This window comes from Protopterus annectens, chromosome 6.part0 (genome assembly GCF_019279795.1).
Source record: "Protopterus annectens isolate FY-2018-M chromosome 6.part0, PAN1.0, whole genome shotgun sequence".
NCBI classification, from domain to species: domain Eukaryota; kingdom Metazoa; phylum Chordata; order Ceratodontiformes; family Protopteridae; genus Protopterus; species Protopterus annectens.
In genome coordinates this window covers 1,873,834,531-1,873,852,807 of record NC_056737.1, presented here as the reverse complement: position 1 = coordinate 1,873,852,807, position 18,277 = coordinate 1,873,834,531, and positions in this window count along the sequence as shown.

Here is an 18,277-nt window from a genome sequence, read left to right as displayed (position 1 = left end):
TCACAAAATGCCTGGCTCCTGCCATTGCTTTTTGCAGACAAAGAAATATTCAAATTTACCCATACTTAGATGATTGCCTGATTCAGACAGTCAGGAAGAGCTGTTACAGCACCCGACTTTTGTAAAGGACCTACTGACCTCCCTGGGGTATACTATCAATAAAAAGAAATCAAAACTAGTCCCCACACAAAACATTTATTCCTGAGAGCAAGCCTGGACACAGCCTCCCAGATGGCATTCCTTACTCCAGAAAAACAAGCCTATCTGACTGGCTACTTCTCTCAGCTAGCCACCAGAACACAGCTAACTGCAAGGAAAATCCTGCAAGCTCTAGGGTTCATGGCTTCCTGCACCCTACTCATTCCTTATGCCAGACTGCATATGAGGAAACTGCAATGGTACCTAAGCAGCCTTTGGTGTCAACACTCTCAAGACCTGGAAACTCTCATACAAATGATACCTTGTCTAAGGAAAGAATTTATTTGGTGAGCAGCAGCTTACAACCACAACCAGAGACTTCCCTTTTTACAACCCCATGCCACCCAGACCCTCACCACAAATGCATCAGACTATGCCTGGGGTGCACACCTGGATGGCAGGTGCATTCAGGGTCACTGGAGCTCAAATCAAATACTTCTGCACATCAACCAAAAAGAGATGTTAGCTGTTCTGCATCCCGTGACAGCCTTCAGACCCCTACTCTCCCCGGTGCCTCTACTGATCAAGACAGATAACACCACAGTGATGTGGTATATCAACAAGCAGGGAGGGACACACTCTTATCCTCTCTCCAGGCTCATCCTGACCCTTTGGCACATGGCCTCAGCCATGCAGCTACACCTGCTAGCAGAATTCCTGCCAGGATCTCTAAACTCTCTAGCAGACAACTTAAGCAGGAACCTGCTAGACCCACACATGTGGCAGCTAGACCACAGAACCTTCAGCCTTGTAACCCAGAAATGGGGCACCCCGAAGCTCAACCTCTTTGCCTTCCACTCCAATCATCAGCTCAGAAAATTCTGCACCAGGTAACCTCACAGCAAGGCCTGAAAAGTGGATACTCTATCCTGCCAGTGGGCGAACCTCTTGGTCTATGCATTTCCCCCTCTACCACTCATATCAAGGGTACTACTCAAAATAAGGAAAATCCTATGCTGACAAGTGGAAAAGGTTTTGCACCTGGATTCAGGCTAAGGGTGCCGGAAAGGCACAGCCCTGCCTACCTATCACCCTGGATTACCTGGCAGACCTACTACACAGGGGTCTATCCTTCTTTTCAATTAAAATTCATGCCTCTGCTATCTCTGCTCATTAAAGCACAGAGCCTCCTCTCTTCTCACAACCTCTCATCAAACAGTTACTAAGAGGGGCTAACAACTTAAGGCCACCCAGAATAGCTCCTACACCAGCTTGGGACCTCAACTTTGTGTTGGAAAAGCTCACCCTACCCCCCCCCCCTTTGAACCTGCAGCTTCAGCAGAGTTAAAATTAATCTGTCTTGGAAAAAAGCTTTGGTTCTGGCCATCACTTCAGCTAGAAGAGCATCAGAGCTACAAGCACTCATGGCTGTAGAGCCATTCAACATTTTCCATGACAGAGCCTCACTCAGGACTAATCCATCTTTCATGACTAAAGTGGTGTTCAGTGTGGCTCTCAACCAATCCATACATTTGCTCACCTTTTTCCCTAACCCACACAACAAGGGGGGAAAGGATTCTGCACTCTCTAGATGTGCACAGACAGCTCAGATTCTATCTGGACAGGACTAAATCTTTCAGAAAAACTGATCAATTGCTAGTCAGCTTTACACCAGGAGCAGAGGGCAAGGCCATATCCAAACAAACTATCTCCAAATGGATATCACACTGCATCCATTTCTGCTACAGACAGCACAGGAAACCACCCCCAAAGGGGGACAGGACACATTCCTCCAGATCAACCTCCACCTCTGCAGTATTTCTCAGAGGGGTCCCCACCAGGGACATCCTGGAGGCTGCAACATGAACATCTATTCATACCTTCAGCAAGCATTACCACCTGCCTATCTTTTCCAAATCCAGGGCAGGCTTTGCCACCGCAGTCTTGCAGGGCATCCTAGCCACCCCACAGTCTTCTTGACTGCCTAAACCCTTTTCTTCAGCTTTGGGAATCAACCCAAATGTGACGACTGCAACAGTGAAACACGAAGAACATAGTACAGTTGTGTACACTTACCATAGATGTAGATGTTTCAGTGGACTCACTGTTGCAGTCCTGGTTTCCCTCCCTTCATCCCACTTGTCTCTCTCTCTCTCTCTCTCTCACTAGCTCTCTCTCCCTCTCTCCTTACAGGGATTTTTTGGTATTTACTTTCTACTGGTGGTGTTCTCCCACCATAACCTAGCTCTCTATTTGGGGGGACTCCTGACAGTTAGGGCAAGAAAAACTGATGTAATGGCATCGGCTGCCTGATTTTATACCACTGATAACCTGACGTCAGTCCTGGAGTGACAGCAACTGATGCAGAAATACTAAGCCTCTGGTATTCAGGCCAACTGAGGGCTACCTCTGGCAGGATAACCCAAATGCGATGACTGCAACAGTGAATACACTCAAACATCTACATTTATGGTAAGTGTACACAACTGTCCTTTCCAAAGCTACTTAACAGATCATCATCAAACCGTCCTTTGGCAAGAGTACCTCTCACCCCTCCTACCAGTTACCTTAGGGTGTACCCCAAGGATCCATCTTTGGACGCCTACTTTTCTCACTATTTACCAATCACCTCCATTTTGTCACTCCCCAAACCGAGATCATTCAGTACGCTGATGACTCCACTCTGATCTGCTCTGCTTCTTCCCTTGATGACCTACAATCTATCACACAAGACACCTTCCTATCTGTCGAAACATGACTAACAAACTCCCAACTTATATTAAATCCCAATAAAACTAAACTTATGCTTTTCTACCCCACCAGAAATCCTTCCTCTTCCACAGCCTTTCATATCTTCTCTAAGAACAAAACCACAATCACTCTTACCTTCCATACCAAACTTCTAGATGTTATTATTGACAATAACCTGAAATTTGACCTCCACATAGACCAATCCATTAAAAAAGTTCAAAGAAACTTGGTCTCCTTTACAGGAATAAACAATTTCTAACTAACAATACAAAAATTCCAATTGCTGGAACACCCATGCTATCAACACTCTTATATGCATCCCCTATCCTTACAATCCTCTGTAAAACTGACCTTGCCAAACGTGAATCCTTCTATAACAAAATCTCCAAATTTGCCACTAATGCTTCCTATAAATCCCATCACTGTCAATCTCTCAGACAACTTAACTGGCTAGAACTCCCTCTTTTACTTCAGTTTAATCAACGAACTCTAGCCCACAAAATCCTCCACTATTCAGAAAAAAACATCCCTTAAGGACATTATCCAACCATACTTTGCATCCAGATCCCTTCACTCAAACAACAAACTACTCCTCCAAGTCACCAAAGTAAAAAACTCAACAGGTGAATCCCTCTTCTCCAACTGTATCTCCAAACTTTGGAATTCTCTGCCCAACCCACTTATGAACACTTCCTCATCTAAACAGTTTAAAGAACTCCTAAAAACCCATTGGCTGAGAGATAAAACTCAAACAGTGCTAGTTGTAGGTGCTTCATCAGAAAGTATGAAAATGACCCACAATGTTCCAAAGGAGCCAGTACAGGGGCCTCTCCTTTTTTGGTATTTACTTATCTGATCTCTAATCAGAGAGCCAAGACCTCTGGCTAACAAAGTTTACAAATTATTGTAAACTGTAGTATCATCACTTTTCTTAGACAACCCTCCTCATGTCATCATTCTGTCTTGAAAGGGAGTGTTGCCTGACAGAGGGTACTGGCAAGGTGAAAATAGGCATATGAATTAGTGGCCTTCGAATATCAATGAATTCATAATCTCTGAATCATGGGAATAACTCTGGCCTCACTGATTCTGCAGTAAGTATATCCACCAGTTGTCACTCTTACTATGGCTCGGGTGATCTGGGTTCAATTATCGGCTTGGGAGACTGATGAAGCAGCAAGGGAGAGATGGGCATTACCATCCTTTGGTGCGTGAGCAGGTCCATGGGTGTATTCAATGTTGGTCCTTAGAGGAAGCTATAGAAGGCACTAGATATGTATGACTACAAGGAGAGATTAAAGGTGGTGACAAAGCTGAGCTGCTGTGGAGGTAGGGGAAATGCCACATGTCTCCTTTTCATGCCTGCTCCACAGGCAAAACCATGGATTTGCATGAGGGAAGAACTGTGGATAAGGCATAAGATAGAATACTTTCAACTCCTGGACAGATGCACAGATGAGACAAGCCCCAGTTACTTCATTCTGTGACGGGTCCCAGCACATACACCAGACTGAAAGCCTGAAGGTGGAAGTCAGCAGCTGGCAAACACAGTACAAACAGGTGTTGGAGCACTGGGCCAGTAAGAATGAAGGATAGTGGAAGGCAAGCAGAAAGAAAAGTACATCCAACAGTCAGTTACATATCTCTGCTTCCTCTACTCATACTAAAGACACATTGCTACAACCTGACATGTCCCTGGCACTTTACTACCCAACATTCTTTATTGTTAGAGCAGAAATCATTTTCAACACTGTCTTCCCCCAGATACTTCCCTTCATAGTTTCTACCTGTTTCAACTTCAAGCACACAGACTTCCAAGAATCACGCCACTGCAGATGCAGCACATCATAGCCCCATCTTTCAGTCCAAGACCAATTTCCAAACTCAATTCTTCTTTTCCTCCACTTTTCTTTCTTGCCTTTCTATGCAATAACTTCCTAATTAGTAAACACTCACCCTAGTTCTGAGAAGCACCCAATTACTCCACTGTATCTTATCCCTTCTTATTTACCTCTTCACTGTAAATAGGTTTTTCCTATTCCACTCACTTTTCTATTCTTTTATTGCAACTATTACGACTACCTATCTCTATATCCTCATATGCTCTCCGGCAATCTGCCAACAACATTTGTTTGCCTATACATTTTATTCCCCTCAATCTAACAACTCTTAATCACTCCTTAGCCTAAGCTTTGAGTACCTACTGGCACCATTATGCCTTCCCATCATATCTAGTAAGTATCTTAATCCTCCAAAATATATACTAAAGCCCATATACTCAGATAAGTGTAGTACTCCTGCTATAGCAATACAACTTCTCAGTGGAGATATTCATCCTAATCCAAGTCCAAAATCTACATTAACTTATATTTCTTGCCTACTGATTCGAAACCCATTATTACCAGCCATTCCTCTCCTCCCCTCCCCTTATGACCATCAAACTATTCCACCTTAACATCAGACGCCTACACAGTAAACACAATTCTCTTCAAGTATGGCTTCTCCTTCTCAGGCCAGATATTTTCATACTAACTGAAACTTGGCTGAAACCAATCATTGCCAATGGACAAGTATTACTGTCAGGCTGCAATATACTTACACTCAACCAGCTCCCCCAAAAGCTTACTACCTTTGCATACTCTCATATGCTGACTCACCTTCAGAAATGTGCATTCAAGCCAGCCTATAAAATGTGAGCAGTGCTTCAATAAAATAGCTATATTCACTAAAATACAAGCAGAATAACCCACCACTGTAGCACCATATGCCAACTCATTTGGCCTGTGTATGCCTATTACCTCAAATACAGTCAATGCAAAGTGGCATATACATTTTACACATACCAAACAGCTTCTCTTCCCCTAAGAATTTTCTTCTTTGACATACTCCCACTAGGAAACTTCACTCCTCCAATAGGTTCTTGACCTATGTCACTCCATCACTCCTACAGTGAATCCCTTCACTCTATAATGGTAAAATTGGATCTCTCTCTACCCATCTCCATCTGAGTGATCAGCAAATCAAACCTATTCAAGTCCTCACTAAAATCCTATATCAAGAACACCTGGATCTATCACTGTATCTCTCTCCCTGGATAAACTTCCTTTTTTTTCTGGCAGTCCCCACTGCATGTAAATCTGTTTGCCACATGTAGTCACACAGGACCTTGTTTTTTTTAGAACCTGGTCCTTTACCCTTAGTTACTCACCTCTAAGTTCCTTTATTTACATCTCCTTTAACCTCAAATCAATACAACCTCTTGTATAACTCAACCCTCAATAAACAAATGCACAGATAAATATGCTACTGCATTTGTTTCCAGAGGGTGGGTTGCTGTGCTCCAACACAATATGCTCTTCTGAATGCTTCAGGAATAAAGTGCTCTATTGCCATTTGCATTAAGCACATAGCATGCCATTTGCTGATTCATGATTCCTTTAATTGCTGCTGTGTTATCACCTACTGTTGTGCAATATTTCATTGTTTTCCCTTCCTTGTGAACAAGCATTGTACAATGTTCTATTTTATCTCTGTCTCTTACAAATGTAAATGTTATGTAAATGTGTTCAATTACTTTGCATCTGTATCTTAGATGTATAACTGTTCAACTGTACTCTATATCCGTATGTCTACTCGTTTTGAATTTATACTGTATACTGATTTTTACTTCTCTGAAGCTTTTTACTCCAGGCATCTGCTAAAAAGGGTTCATAACCTTGTCAGATTTCCTGGTAAAAATGCTAATAAATAAATAAATAGAGCAGAATTGCCTACTCTTTGCCAGTTAGCACAGAGAGTTAAGGATATATGCTTCATTTTCACTAGTATAGGGATTCCCTTAGTCCTCATTTGTGAAGAGTGTTTAATCTAAATTAAATGTCTTAACCAGCTGTTGTTCTTTGGTAATGCCTGAAAAGGGACTGCATGTTCAGTGGGCCTGCTTGGTTAAAAAGTGGCTATTATATCTATTGTGTCTCCATTGCCAAAAGGGTCATGACAAAGGATTGCTGCAGACATGTGTGAATATAAGGTAAAATTACTAACTAATGGACTGCTGAGATAGTCAACCAACCTACAATAACCAGTTAGCAAGTCATATCCTGGTTTAAGAAAATGTTTTCTAAATTAGCGCTTCCTGTCAAGCAATGGGACTAAAATGAAGTCCTTAGAGATTCAACAATTTGCAAAGGAGTACAGGGTTATCCACAAAACATCATGTCCACTTTATCTACAAGCAAAGGGTATTGCCAAATGAGTACTACAAACAGCTGAGAGAATTCTTAACCAGGCAGATCCATAAATACTACTAATATCCTTGAGTGAAGTGCCATGTAATGCAACTGGAGTGCATCCTGCAAAATTAATGTTGGGCAGGCAGATTTGAGCCACCATACTATACCATTTCAGACTCTTGAACAAAATGACCTATGCACTAATGATGTATATAAGCATTTCTATATCAAAATAAATGATGATAATTTTATGCCTGACTTAAATTCAAGACAGATTGCCTGTATTAAGTTAAACACAGACAACATAAGGTAAACAGCAGGTATGACTGCTGCCAAATCTGCAGAACTGAGATTCTATGTAATACAAATAAATAACAGAGATGCAGTAAGGAGAAATTGGACACATATCCAGGACATTTCTAAGATGTAGCCTCCGGATGATAAAATACCATAATAAGGGCAATATGAAGAAGTGAGAGACTGAGTTAGTGACTTCAACACCTAATAACTGGTTTACTTGTGTTAAACACAAATGATACATATTGTACAAAACTGACATCACCAAAAAGTGGCATTTCACATAAAAGAGACATAATACCTAATAGAACCACATTAATCAACATGACTTGTCATAGATAACAGCCCCTCATGTTCATAGGTTCATAGGTAGGTACTAGGCTATTGGCCCTAGGGCCTATATATGCCTAGCCAAAGAGGTGATCCCCGGGGTGAATTTCCTATTTCCCATCCAATCATCAAGATTTTTCTTGAAGAGTGCTAATGAGGAGCTTTGTTTGATATAAACAGGTAGTTTGTTCCAGAGTATGGAAAGTCTCTGGGACAGGAACCTATCCTTCCAGCATGTTCTGTTTATTGTGGTGACAAGGTTTAGGTCCCTGGAGCATGTAGCTCAGAGGGATTGGGATTTCTTTAAGTGGATCATGTCCAATAGCTCTGGGTTTGACATAGCTTTGTATGTTAGGCAGAGATCGCCTCTAAGTAGACGTTATGCGATGGTGTAAAGCTGGAGTTTGTTGAGACAGTCTGCATAGGGCATCTGTTTGAGGCTGGTAATCCTCTTTATGAAGTAGTTCTGTGGCCTTTCCAGTTGTTATAAATGTCTTGTGAGGTACATACCAAAAGGGGTGTTGTACTCTATAATGGGTCTAATGAGTGATGAGTAGAGGGGAACAATGACCTCTTTTTCCTGGATAAGAAACCTTTTGTGATGAGGTGTGCCACGTAGAAGGATTTCCTGACTACTGTGGTGATGTGATTATCAAAGGAGAGAATACTGTCCACCTGTGTCCCAAGGTCTCTTATCACACTTTCGGTGTTAAGTAGACTACCACTTATGTGGTAGTTCATGGGTGCAGAGTTTTTACCAAAGGGGATGACAATGCACTTTTTGGCATTGAGCTTGAGGCCATGGCTTTGACAGCAGGTATCTGTCTCAGTGAGGCCCTTTTGTAAGATGTCCACATCGTTAGGAATTTCAGTTATGGCTCCTAGTTTGTAGTCATCTGTGAACTTCATTAGCCAAAGGCCTTCTGTGTTACCCTGTACTTCAGAAAAGTAGATACCAAACAGGAGAGAACCCAGGACTGAACCCTGTGGTACTCCACTTGTCACTGGTCTAAAGTCTGATTTGGAGTCTGCTACTTTCACAGTGTGGGTTCTGTCAGTGAGCCAGTTGGCAACCCATCTTGTGACATAGTGGTTTATACCTAGTTTAGTGAGTTTATCTATAATTCCAGAGTGGGGTATGGTGTCAAAAGCCTTGGAGAGATCTAGATAGGCTGTGTGAACCACCTTACCTTCTTTTACAGCTTTGGTGACTACTTCAAAGAAGTCAATCAATTTTAGGAGACATGATCTGCTCTTTGCAAACACGAACTGGGTGGGGTCCAGAGTTTTGAGATTATCAATGTCTTTGTTTATAAGTTCCATGATGATACTTTCAATGGTCTTGCAGACCAGGCTCTTTAGGCTAATGGAGAGGTAGTTCCCAGGGTACGTGGTGGCTACCCCTTTGTGGAGTGGGATAACTGTCACTGTGCACAATTCAGTGGGCACAAAGCCTGAGATGAGGCTATGATTGAACATGGTGCTTAGGTGGGGTGCCAGTTCATTCTGTAGTTCATGTAGAATGCAGCCTAGGATGTTGTCAGGTCCCATGGATGCTGTGTTCTTGGCTTAGAGAGTGTGGTTTTTACCTGTGCAGCCGTGATTACAGGAACTTTGCATTCTTCCGGTATAGAGATGGGCCATTTAGGGGGTGAGAGGGGGAAAAGTTAGCACTAAACCTATCTGCCAGGATGTTGGCAATTTCAGTTGATTCTGTATATTTAGTGGCATTATGCTGTAACTCAGAGCATTGAGATTCTTGACATAGCTATAGAATGCGTTGTGGTTGTCTTTAAAATCAGTGGCAATTTTGTTTTCGTAACTAGCTTTGGAGTATTTTATGAGGGAGCTCAGCTTCTTACTGAGACTGACCAGGGAGTTCCTCCAATCATAGGATTTTACAATTTTTTGCAACAGTTTCTTTCTTCTGTTGTAGAGTTTGTTTATGGCAGGGGACCACTATATTGGCTTCCTTTTTTGGAGGATGGCATCTTGATTCTGTTACGGATAGCACAATCCATGCACTCGTTTAAGAGCTTATAAAGTGCATTTGTGTAAGATTCAGTAGTCGTACCTCTATTGTCCATCTTCACTTCTGTCTTAAGAAGTGTGAAGTTAGCTTTGGAGAATTTTTTTATGGTGGTTTCCCTAATGGGGGTTAGGGGCGGGATGTGGATGTCTAGCTTGTGGTTGGATCTGACCAACGAGGAATTGACCTCTGGTGTGGAGCACTGGTCACCCATGTTGGTAATGACCAGATCTAGGATATTGCTGCCCCTGGTGGGGGTGTGGATAAGTTGATCCAAGGCATTGAAATTTATGAATTCCAGAAAACGTTGAGCAAAAGAGTTGGTACAAGAGCAGTTTTCCCAGTTAATGGTCGGGTAGTTGAAATCACCCATTATTAGGGTGTTGGGCTGTATCCTAATATTTTCCAGTGTATCAAGAAATGAGGAGTGGGAATCCTGGAGCATGTTTACATTTGGTTGACAGCTACTTCAAGGGGGCGCATGATATGGCTTCTGGAGAAGTACAGAGACCTGTGATGATTTCAAAACAGGTAATAAAATGACTTCTAACAGGAAAGTATGCTTAGAGATTGTAAAACCTTAAATTTTTTGGGGGTTAGTGAAAAATGTAAATCACTGTATAGAAATGTCAAATGCTTTCAATATGCCATATTTTAAAATTAAATAAACAATGACATTGGCAACCTTAAAACACTGGACCAAACCTAGTTTGGGTTTGTGAAAGGCCAATCTTGTCTCCTGAACCTGATTGACTTCTTCGAATCAGTCTCCAGAGCCATGGACAAGGGTAAGGTGGTCCATACAGCCTATCTAGACCTTGCCAAGGCCTTTGACACCATCCCCCACTCTGGAATCATAGATAAACTTACTAAGCTGGGCATTAATCCCTACATCACCCAATGGGTTGCTAACTGGCTTACTGATAGAACCCACACTGTAAAAGTAGCTGACTGCAAATCCAGCTCCAGACAAGTGACAAGTGGAGTACCTCAGGGTTCAGTCCTGGGGCCGCTCTTGTTTGGCATCTACTTTTCTGAAGTACAGGCCAGCAATAAGGGACTCTGGCTAACATAGTTCGCAGATGACTGCAAACTGGGAGCCATTATTGAATCCCCAAATGATGTGGATACTCTACAAAATGGCCTTACAGAAACAGATGATTGGTGCCAGAGCCATGGGCTCAAGCTCAATGCCAAGAAATGTATAGTTATCCCCTTTGGGAAAAAACATGTACCTGTGAATTACCACATAGGCAGAAGTACACTATACACCGAAAGTGTGATAAGAAACTTAGGGACACAGGTGGACAGTGGTCTCACCTTCAATAAACACACCGCCACAACAGTCAGAAAATCCTTCTATGTGGCACACCTCATCACCAAGGGCTTTTCATCCAGAAAAAAAGGAGGTCATTGTCCCACTGTACTCATCCCTCATTAGACCCATTATAGAATGCAATGCCCCATTTGGTATGTACCTCTCAAGACATCTGCAACAACTGGAAAGGCCACATAAATACCTCACTAAAAGATTCACAGGCCTAAAGTAGATACCCTATGCTGACCATCTTAAAAGACACTAGCTATATTCTGTCAAATAGTCTACTCCGAGGCGATCTCTGCTTAACATACAAGGCCATGTCAAACCCAGAGCTGTTGGACATGCTACACTTAAAGAAATCCCAATCCCTCAGAGCCACACGGACCAGGGATCTAAACCTTGTCATGACAATAAACAAAACATGCTGGACGGATAGGTTTCTGACCCAGAGACTCCACAGACTCCGGAATAGACTGCCCATACATGTCAAGCAGAGCAACTCTTTGGCCCTCTTCAAAAGGAACCTTGATGACTGGATGGGAGAAAGGAAATTCAACCCAGGGATCACGTCAGTTGGCCTGCTAGACAGGGGTCCAGGGAAGTAAATAGTGTGGGAAGAAATAGCCAGGGAATTGTTATGGCTAGGCTTGTATAGGCCCTAAGGCCAATAGCCTAGTACCAACCTATGAACCTATGAACCTATGAAGACCATGTGCTTACAAGTGTATTAATGTGCAGATGTATACAATGTGCTACCACAAAGAAAGCTGCACTCCCTTGTATAAAAAACAAGAGATGGTGATATCAGATCACAGTTTTATTAGTGTGATCACTGACAGATGGGCCATAACTCTACAAAACCAAAAGGAGTTTTCCCTGCAATGTATGTGGCAATATTGAAGCTATTAGCCACTGCAGGGTGGCTGTGAATCTGAAAAGACATGTATATTGCTGTGCTATATGAGAGTATGTGAATGGTATGTTGAATAAATGCAAAACATTCATAAACATCAGCTCTGGCCTCCCAGTTATCTGTTGTATTGAAATACAGCATAGAATATGACAGGCACAATGTTGGTCATTTCAGATCTTGACTGATCTGTTGTGAGCTTTATGCTGGATCTGCCAGTTCATTCATATCATGTCTATGTTCTCTTGGTCTATTTTTTTCCAAAAACATTTTTATTTTGTTTTCATTATAAACATACGCAAATGTACCTATAACAAATACAATAAAACAGTAACAAAACTATTTACACTATTTACATTCATCCATGATAAACAATCATTTTATCCATGAGAAGTTATCAGTATTTGTTCAAAAGGTTTTCCAATTTTTGCCATGCTATTTTTTATGAGTAATGTTATGAGTTCTATAACAAATGGTTTGCAGTTCTTTTTTACAAACAACTTTTGCTAAATTAATAAATTCTTTAAACATCAAATCTTGTTTACTTTTCCAGTTCAAAGTGATAATTTTTCTGGCAATTGCAAGAACTGACCAGAGTAACTGAATCTGAGATTTAGGTATTACATTAGGTATAGGAACATTGAATAGGATTAGTGAGTTAGAAATATGACAGTTATCAGGCCATAAAGTCTTTACAAAATATCTGACGTCTTTCCAGTATTGAACAACACTTCTACATTTCTAGGTCTATTTTTAATAATATCTGCAATCTTATCAGAAGTTTACGTTCCTCTGTCTATTCATAATGATGTCTTAATTATCCTTTCATTCAAGAAACATTCTTCAGATCATTATAGCCCATAGAACTATGTAAATATCTACAGCTTTTTTATGTATGTCATCTGAAAAAGTGCTGTATACCCACTTATAGTCTCATCTAATTTTGTGACCTATTGCATTGTTATCAGACCGCATTTAGTCGAAGAGGGTCATTAAGTGCTGCTTGATGGTGTTAGATTTCCATTTTGGTTTCGCACAATTCATCAGCACCATATGACGCTTTTGAAGATGCGGTCATGACTAAATGCTGAGGAACCCTATATAAACTATCTGAGATTTTGGATTATTTTACCTGTTACCTCTTTGGGGGTATTAAGAGTTTGTGCCAGGTGTTGACTCTTCTTCATGATCCCTGCTGAGTGACAAGAGACTGTAGAGCTTGATCTTGGATCCCTTGCTTTTTTCAATATAACTGCTATCTCTGAGAGGTGTAATTTCAGGAAAAGGAGTATAATACTTTTATTTTGCTGATAATATCCAGTTTTACCTACCCTTTCCTCAGGAGCATGCATCTGACTTTACTATGCTTGAATGTTACTTATATTCTTAACTTGATGAACCATAACTATCTTAGGCCAAATGCACTAAACTCTGAATGAATGTTGACACATTTATCTGTTAGATGTTTGCATGCTCTGTATCATTTATCCACTAACGTTTACTGAAAAGAATATGTTGGGATTGTTTCAAAGCTATGAGGCCTGGTAGTGCTCTTTGACAAGATGGTGTCCTTTTAGGTCCAAATCTCAACAGCTACAAAGTCTTCATATTCCCATCTCAGTATGAAATAATTGATCAGTATTATATTCCTGAAACAGTTACTCATGTACTAGCTTTATCCTGCTTGGATTTTGGAAGTCCTTTGTACCTTGAGATCCACGATTCACATCTAGTTACCTTCAGCAAGTGCAGCATTCGACTTGTCAGTTAGCAACGGATGCTTCACATTTCAGTAATACTACCAGTTTCTCTGAAATCTGCCCTGACTGCCTTTACCACTGAGGTCAGCTTTTAAGATTGTGGTACTTTTGGGCTAACCCTATGCAACTTGCAACAGTTTTATCTTACAGTTTCTATACTCTGATAGCCTAATACATCTCCTCAGTTATGCTTATAAGAACCCAATGGTGATTCCCAGAATGTGTTTTGAAAGGTTTACTATTAAATGTGCGAATGCACTCCGTGCGAACGGCGACCCCATCGACGCGTTTGCGCAAACCGTAACACCGAAACCATTTCGCTAGCGAACCGAAACCACGAAACTCCGACGATCGACATTACCGGCCGCGCAACACCTCCATACCCATGCTACCATGGGTCGGATGGGGGCGAGGTTTAGCCGTTCGCACATCTGGGCATCGGTGTTGTGACGTTCGCAGTTCCGCGTTTGGGCAATGCGCGTCGCACAAAACGGGATCGACAATTTGATAGTAAACCGTTTTGAAACCTCAGGTATACCATCTTTTGCCTATAACATCTGACTATGGAATTTATCTTTCCAGCTTCATGCCTCCTTTACATCTTTGACATATATTTGTTTTTTTTTTTTTTTTGGCAAGTTTATTAAATTCTGTTGAACTTGAACTTCAGATGTCTATTTTATTTGCTTGATTACTTCTTTTATTCAAAATGTTATATGTTGTATTTTCATTTTTGCTACGGTACTTGGGACATACATTGTAGCAAATAAAAAAATGTTAAATACCCAGATTAGACATGGAAGTTTCAGAGAAATATGTATTGATATGTGTGGTAGCTGACACCTATACTTCTTATTCTAGAAGTTTGGATTCATTTTCTTTAATTTACTTGGAGATCAGAGATATGCTTTTGAGTATATAATCTACAATGTGCAAGTTAGTTTGGTTATATCTAGCTTGGATGTCTTAGGAAAGTAATTTTTCAGGCAGTGTGCATATCTCTAGGTACAAGTCTATTTCTCATTTGAAAGATATATCACATCACAACTCAATAAATCATCTCTTGATACTTCAAGCTTGGAGAAGCTCTGCTGCATCTGTTTCTGCGAATTTGGGGTATGGATATCAAGGTAGAATATTTTGAACTAAAATCATAATTAGCTTTTCATGGCCTTGTTCTTTGCCAGTCTCAGTTCAGAGCAAAAATACTATTGGAAGTGCCTTTATTTGGAATAGAGATTACATTTTTTTATTTTATCTTCATCCCTCCTCATCTGTAGGTGCCATGCTTATGATCTCCTGGTAGTTAAATATCTATGTCTTCATTCTGTCATCATCTTCTTTCTTTGTCTCAAAGAGGCACTTAACATTTGCAGCCATGGAATCCTCATAATGTGCCTTCCCTCACTGAGGATTACATGCTTCAGGCTTTAACTGATTCAGGTCATTCTACTTGACAGGTAGTATTATAGCTCCACATGTATTAATTCTTCCTCAGGCTTCCAGCTTCCTTAAGCTTTCATCTGAGATGTGATCCTCAGTAAGGCTAGATTGTCTGGCTATTACTTTCTAGTTCTGCTTAATCAATATTTTACGCAGATGAGAGACAGCTACACCTCATTTTATTCATCATTGAGGATCAGAAATGTAATCCCTTGGGGATTTTTTTAAAGGCATCCTTTAATGGATAAGAGGAAGCTGTTTCTTGATTTTTTAATGCTGCACTCGAGCAGTATACAGGATAATGTTTTTAGGAGACTATTCAGTGAAGAGCTGCTTAAAAAGATTTTCAGAATACGTGCATATCTATTCAGTGATGTACATTAACTTGCATTTCTCCAGGAGATACATCTGTACTGAGAAGAGACTAAACAGTTTGGTCAATAACCTATCCAATTTTAGATCTGAGGAGTACTCATGAAAAAAACATAAAATTTGAATTTGTTAGTGCATATATAACTTTAATCATGTTTTCCTGAAATAAAACTGCTATCAACATACCACAGCCTTTGCATAAACTATAATTTCTGACTTTTCAAAGTGAAAAAAAAGATGATTGTCAAAGAATGGGAGTATTAGTTTAATCTTTTTGCTTGTTTAGTTTATGGTTTTTTTTTAAAGGACAGGGACATTTTCCTGTTTTATAATGTGCAAGATGTTATGGTCATTAGGTAAGTTTTTTAAGAATATGTTTTGTTACATATCGGTTACTTTCCTGGATGTACTTAATGTCAATTCTGTGGTATGTTATTTATGAGTGAATTTTGTAAAAATACATAATGTAAGACAAGTATGCTGCCATCTCTCTCTTGGACCCATTCTTAAAGTTAAAGCATGGGAAGCAATTTAAGAAATAAGAAAATAAGTTATCCTCTGGAAAGCAATCTGTGTCTTTTATCCATACATATTGGATACTTTTTACACCAGTTTCTTTGACTGCTTAAGCAGACATTTCCTTGGAAAGGATTCTAGGGATGTTTTAACAAGCACCAGCACCCTGTTAATTGTAATTAGGAATGGGTTTATTCCGCTTATTTTCATAAATCCAAATAATGACTACAGAATCATCTTTTTAATGGGACATCATGAAGCTAGTGCCAGATTAGGTTATGCTGATGCAGATTTTGTTGTACAAGCTGTGTTTCTTGCTCTCCTACAACTTGATCTAAGGAATAACATTTGTGCAGTTTGGGTATCTTTGTTATTTGAAACACCCCTAATGGAATGAATGATTTAGTGCTCTGGCTACATACCTGGCCTTAATGATCCTCAGCAAAGGAATCTGCTGACTGTAATTAATCATCTGATGACAACATCCCATCAGGAACTAATCTGTAGTAGCACCCATTCCATACGATAGCAACTGAACTCAGTTTTAAGCTAAAGTATATGACTCAATGGTCAAATAACAAGTGTTTCTTAAGCCCACTACATGCTAAGATATGGTTAGGACCACTTTTTATGACACTCCCATCCATGTTCAGTGAATACAATACTGAGCAGTGTGACAGAACTTTAAGCTAGTACACATATTTTGCGAAACATTTTTAGATTTACAGTTTGTCCTTTGGAGACACAATGCTCTTCTTGTTCTTTTATGTTCCATTAATATTAATTTAAGTATGAGCTGTCAGTTTGCTGTGCACTTCTCAGTAACTTCCTCTGCCCATAGAGTGCATTTATTGAACTAATATAACTCTCTATTTTTACTGCTATTATTTCATATTAACTAAATACACAACGTTCTGTATATATGTGCTTTAGACATCATGTGCAGAAGAACTTGTCATTTAAGATATCTGCAGTTAGCTCCACTAACTGCTTCAGAGATTACTTAATGTCTTTTTTTGCTTGCCTGTAATAGATAAATAATGCATTTAGCAGATAAGTTAAATTGGAATAGAAACAATTTTGCATTTGCTTTATTTTAATGTATTTCTTAGATGCTTGCATTCAGCTATGACTGATTTTGTAAGAACCTGCCATAAGTATTCCTGTTAATCATTTGTCATTTGAGGGATTCCATTAAATATCTATATACCTATATCTATATCTATATTTTTATCTAGCTATCTAGCTATTGATCTATCTATCTATATTTATATAGCATTTAATATTGCTTACTAGAGGTGTTGTTCATTAAATTCGGTGTTTATTATTTCTGCTGGTTTCATACTGTACTGCATAATTATACTGTGTACTGTTTTGCTGGTAATTAGTGAGTTATTATGTATGTTGAAATGCTTATTTTTAAAATCATGATTACCATGTGGCAATTTAAGTACTGAGTTTAGTGTGTTTTACTGCTTTCATTGTAACTATGAGTTTTTCTTACCTGCCCCCAACTAAGCCTGCCTGATGACTCTATTACCTTTAACCACTTGGCCCATTTGTTCTATCAGGAATGAGTGCTAGGCACCCCCACGTTAAGCATGAGTCCTATGACCAATTCATTCCAACCAAAAATGCCTCATCAACCCATTAGTTCCCTCTGTGCTGATAGTCAGGTGGTAAGGAGCAGGCCAGTTTCCCAGTCTGGTGGAGCAGCCTATTTCCCCCAGGGAAGTACCTCCACCATTCTGGCAGAATTCTAAGCTCCACTACTGCTCCTTTCACAGACAGTTCTGCTCTCGCAGTTCTGTGTTAATACACATGGGCAGCACCTACACACAGGCTTGTGCTGACAGAGTGCAACACATGGTACTCCCATCAAGTCTCCCATTATTATTGATCCATAATGCCCATCCCCACCCAGGGAAGGTGAGATAGCAGTGGCCAGTCACTCACTCCCATCACTACGACAGTTCTTTCAAGTACTAGTATTAGTACTTATTAGTACAAGTACATTTTACTTGAAAAATTGTTAGAAAAAGGGAAGCAAAATAAAATGCATTTTCTGAAGTAAAAGCAATGCGTAACTGTAATTATTGTCATTCCCAGGGATTCATTAACAGTGTATACATATTGTGCTGAAGTTAACATGATCAGTTGTCTTTGCATAAAGAGCAG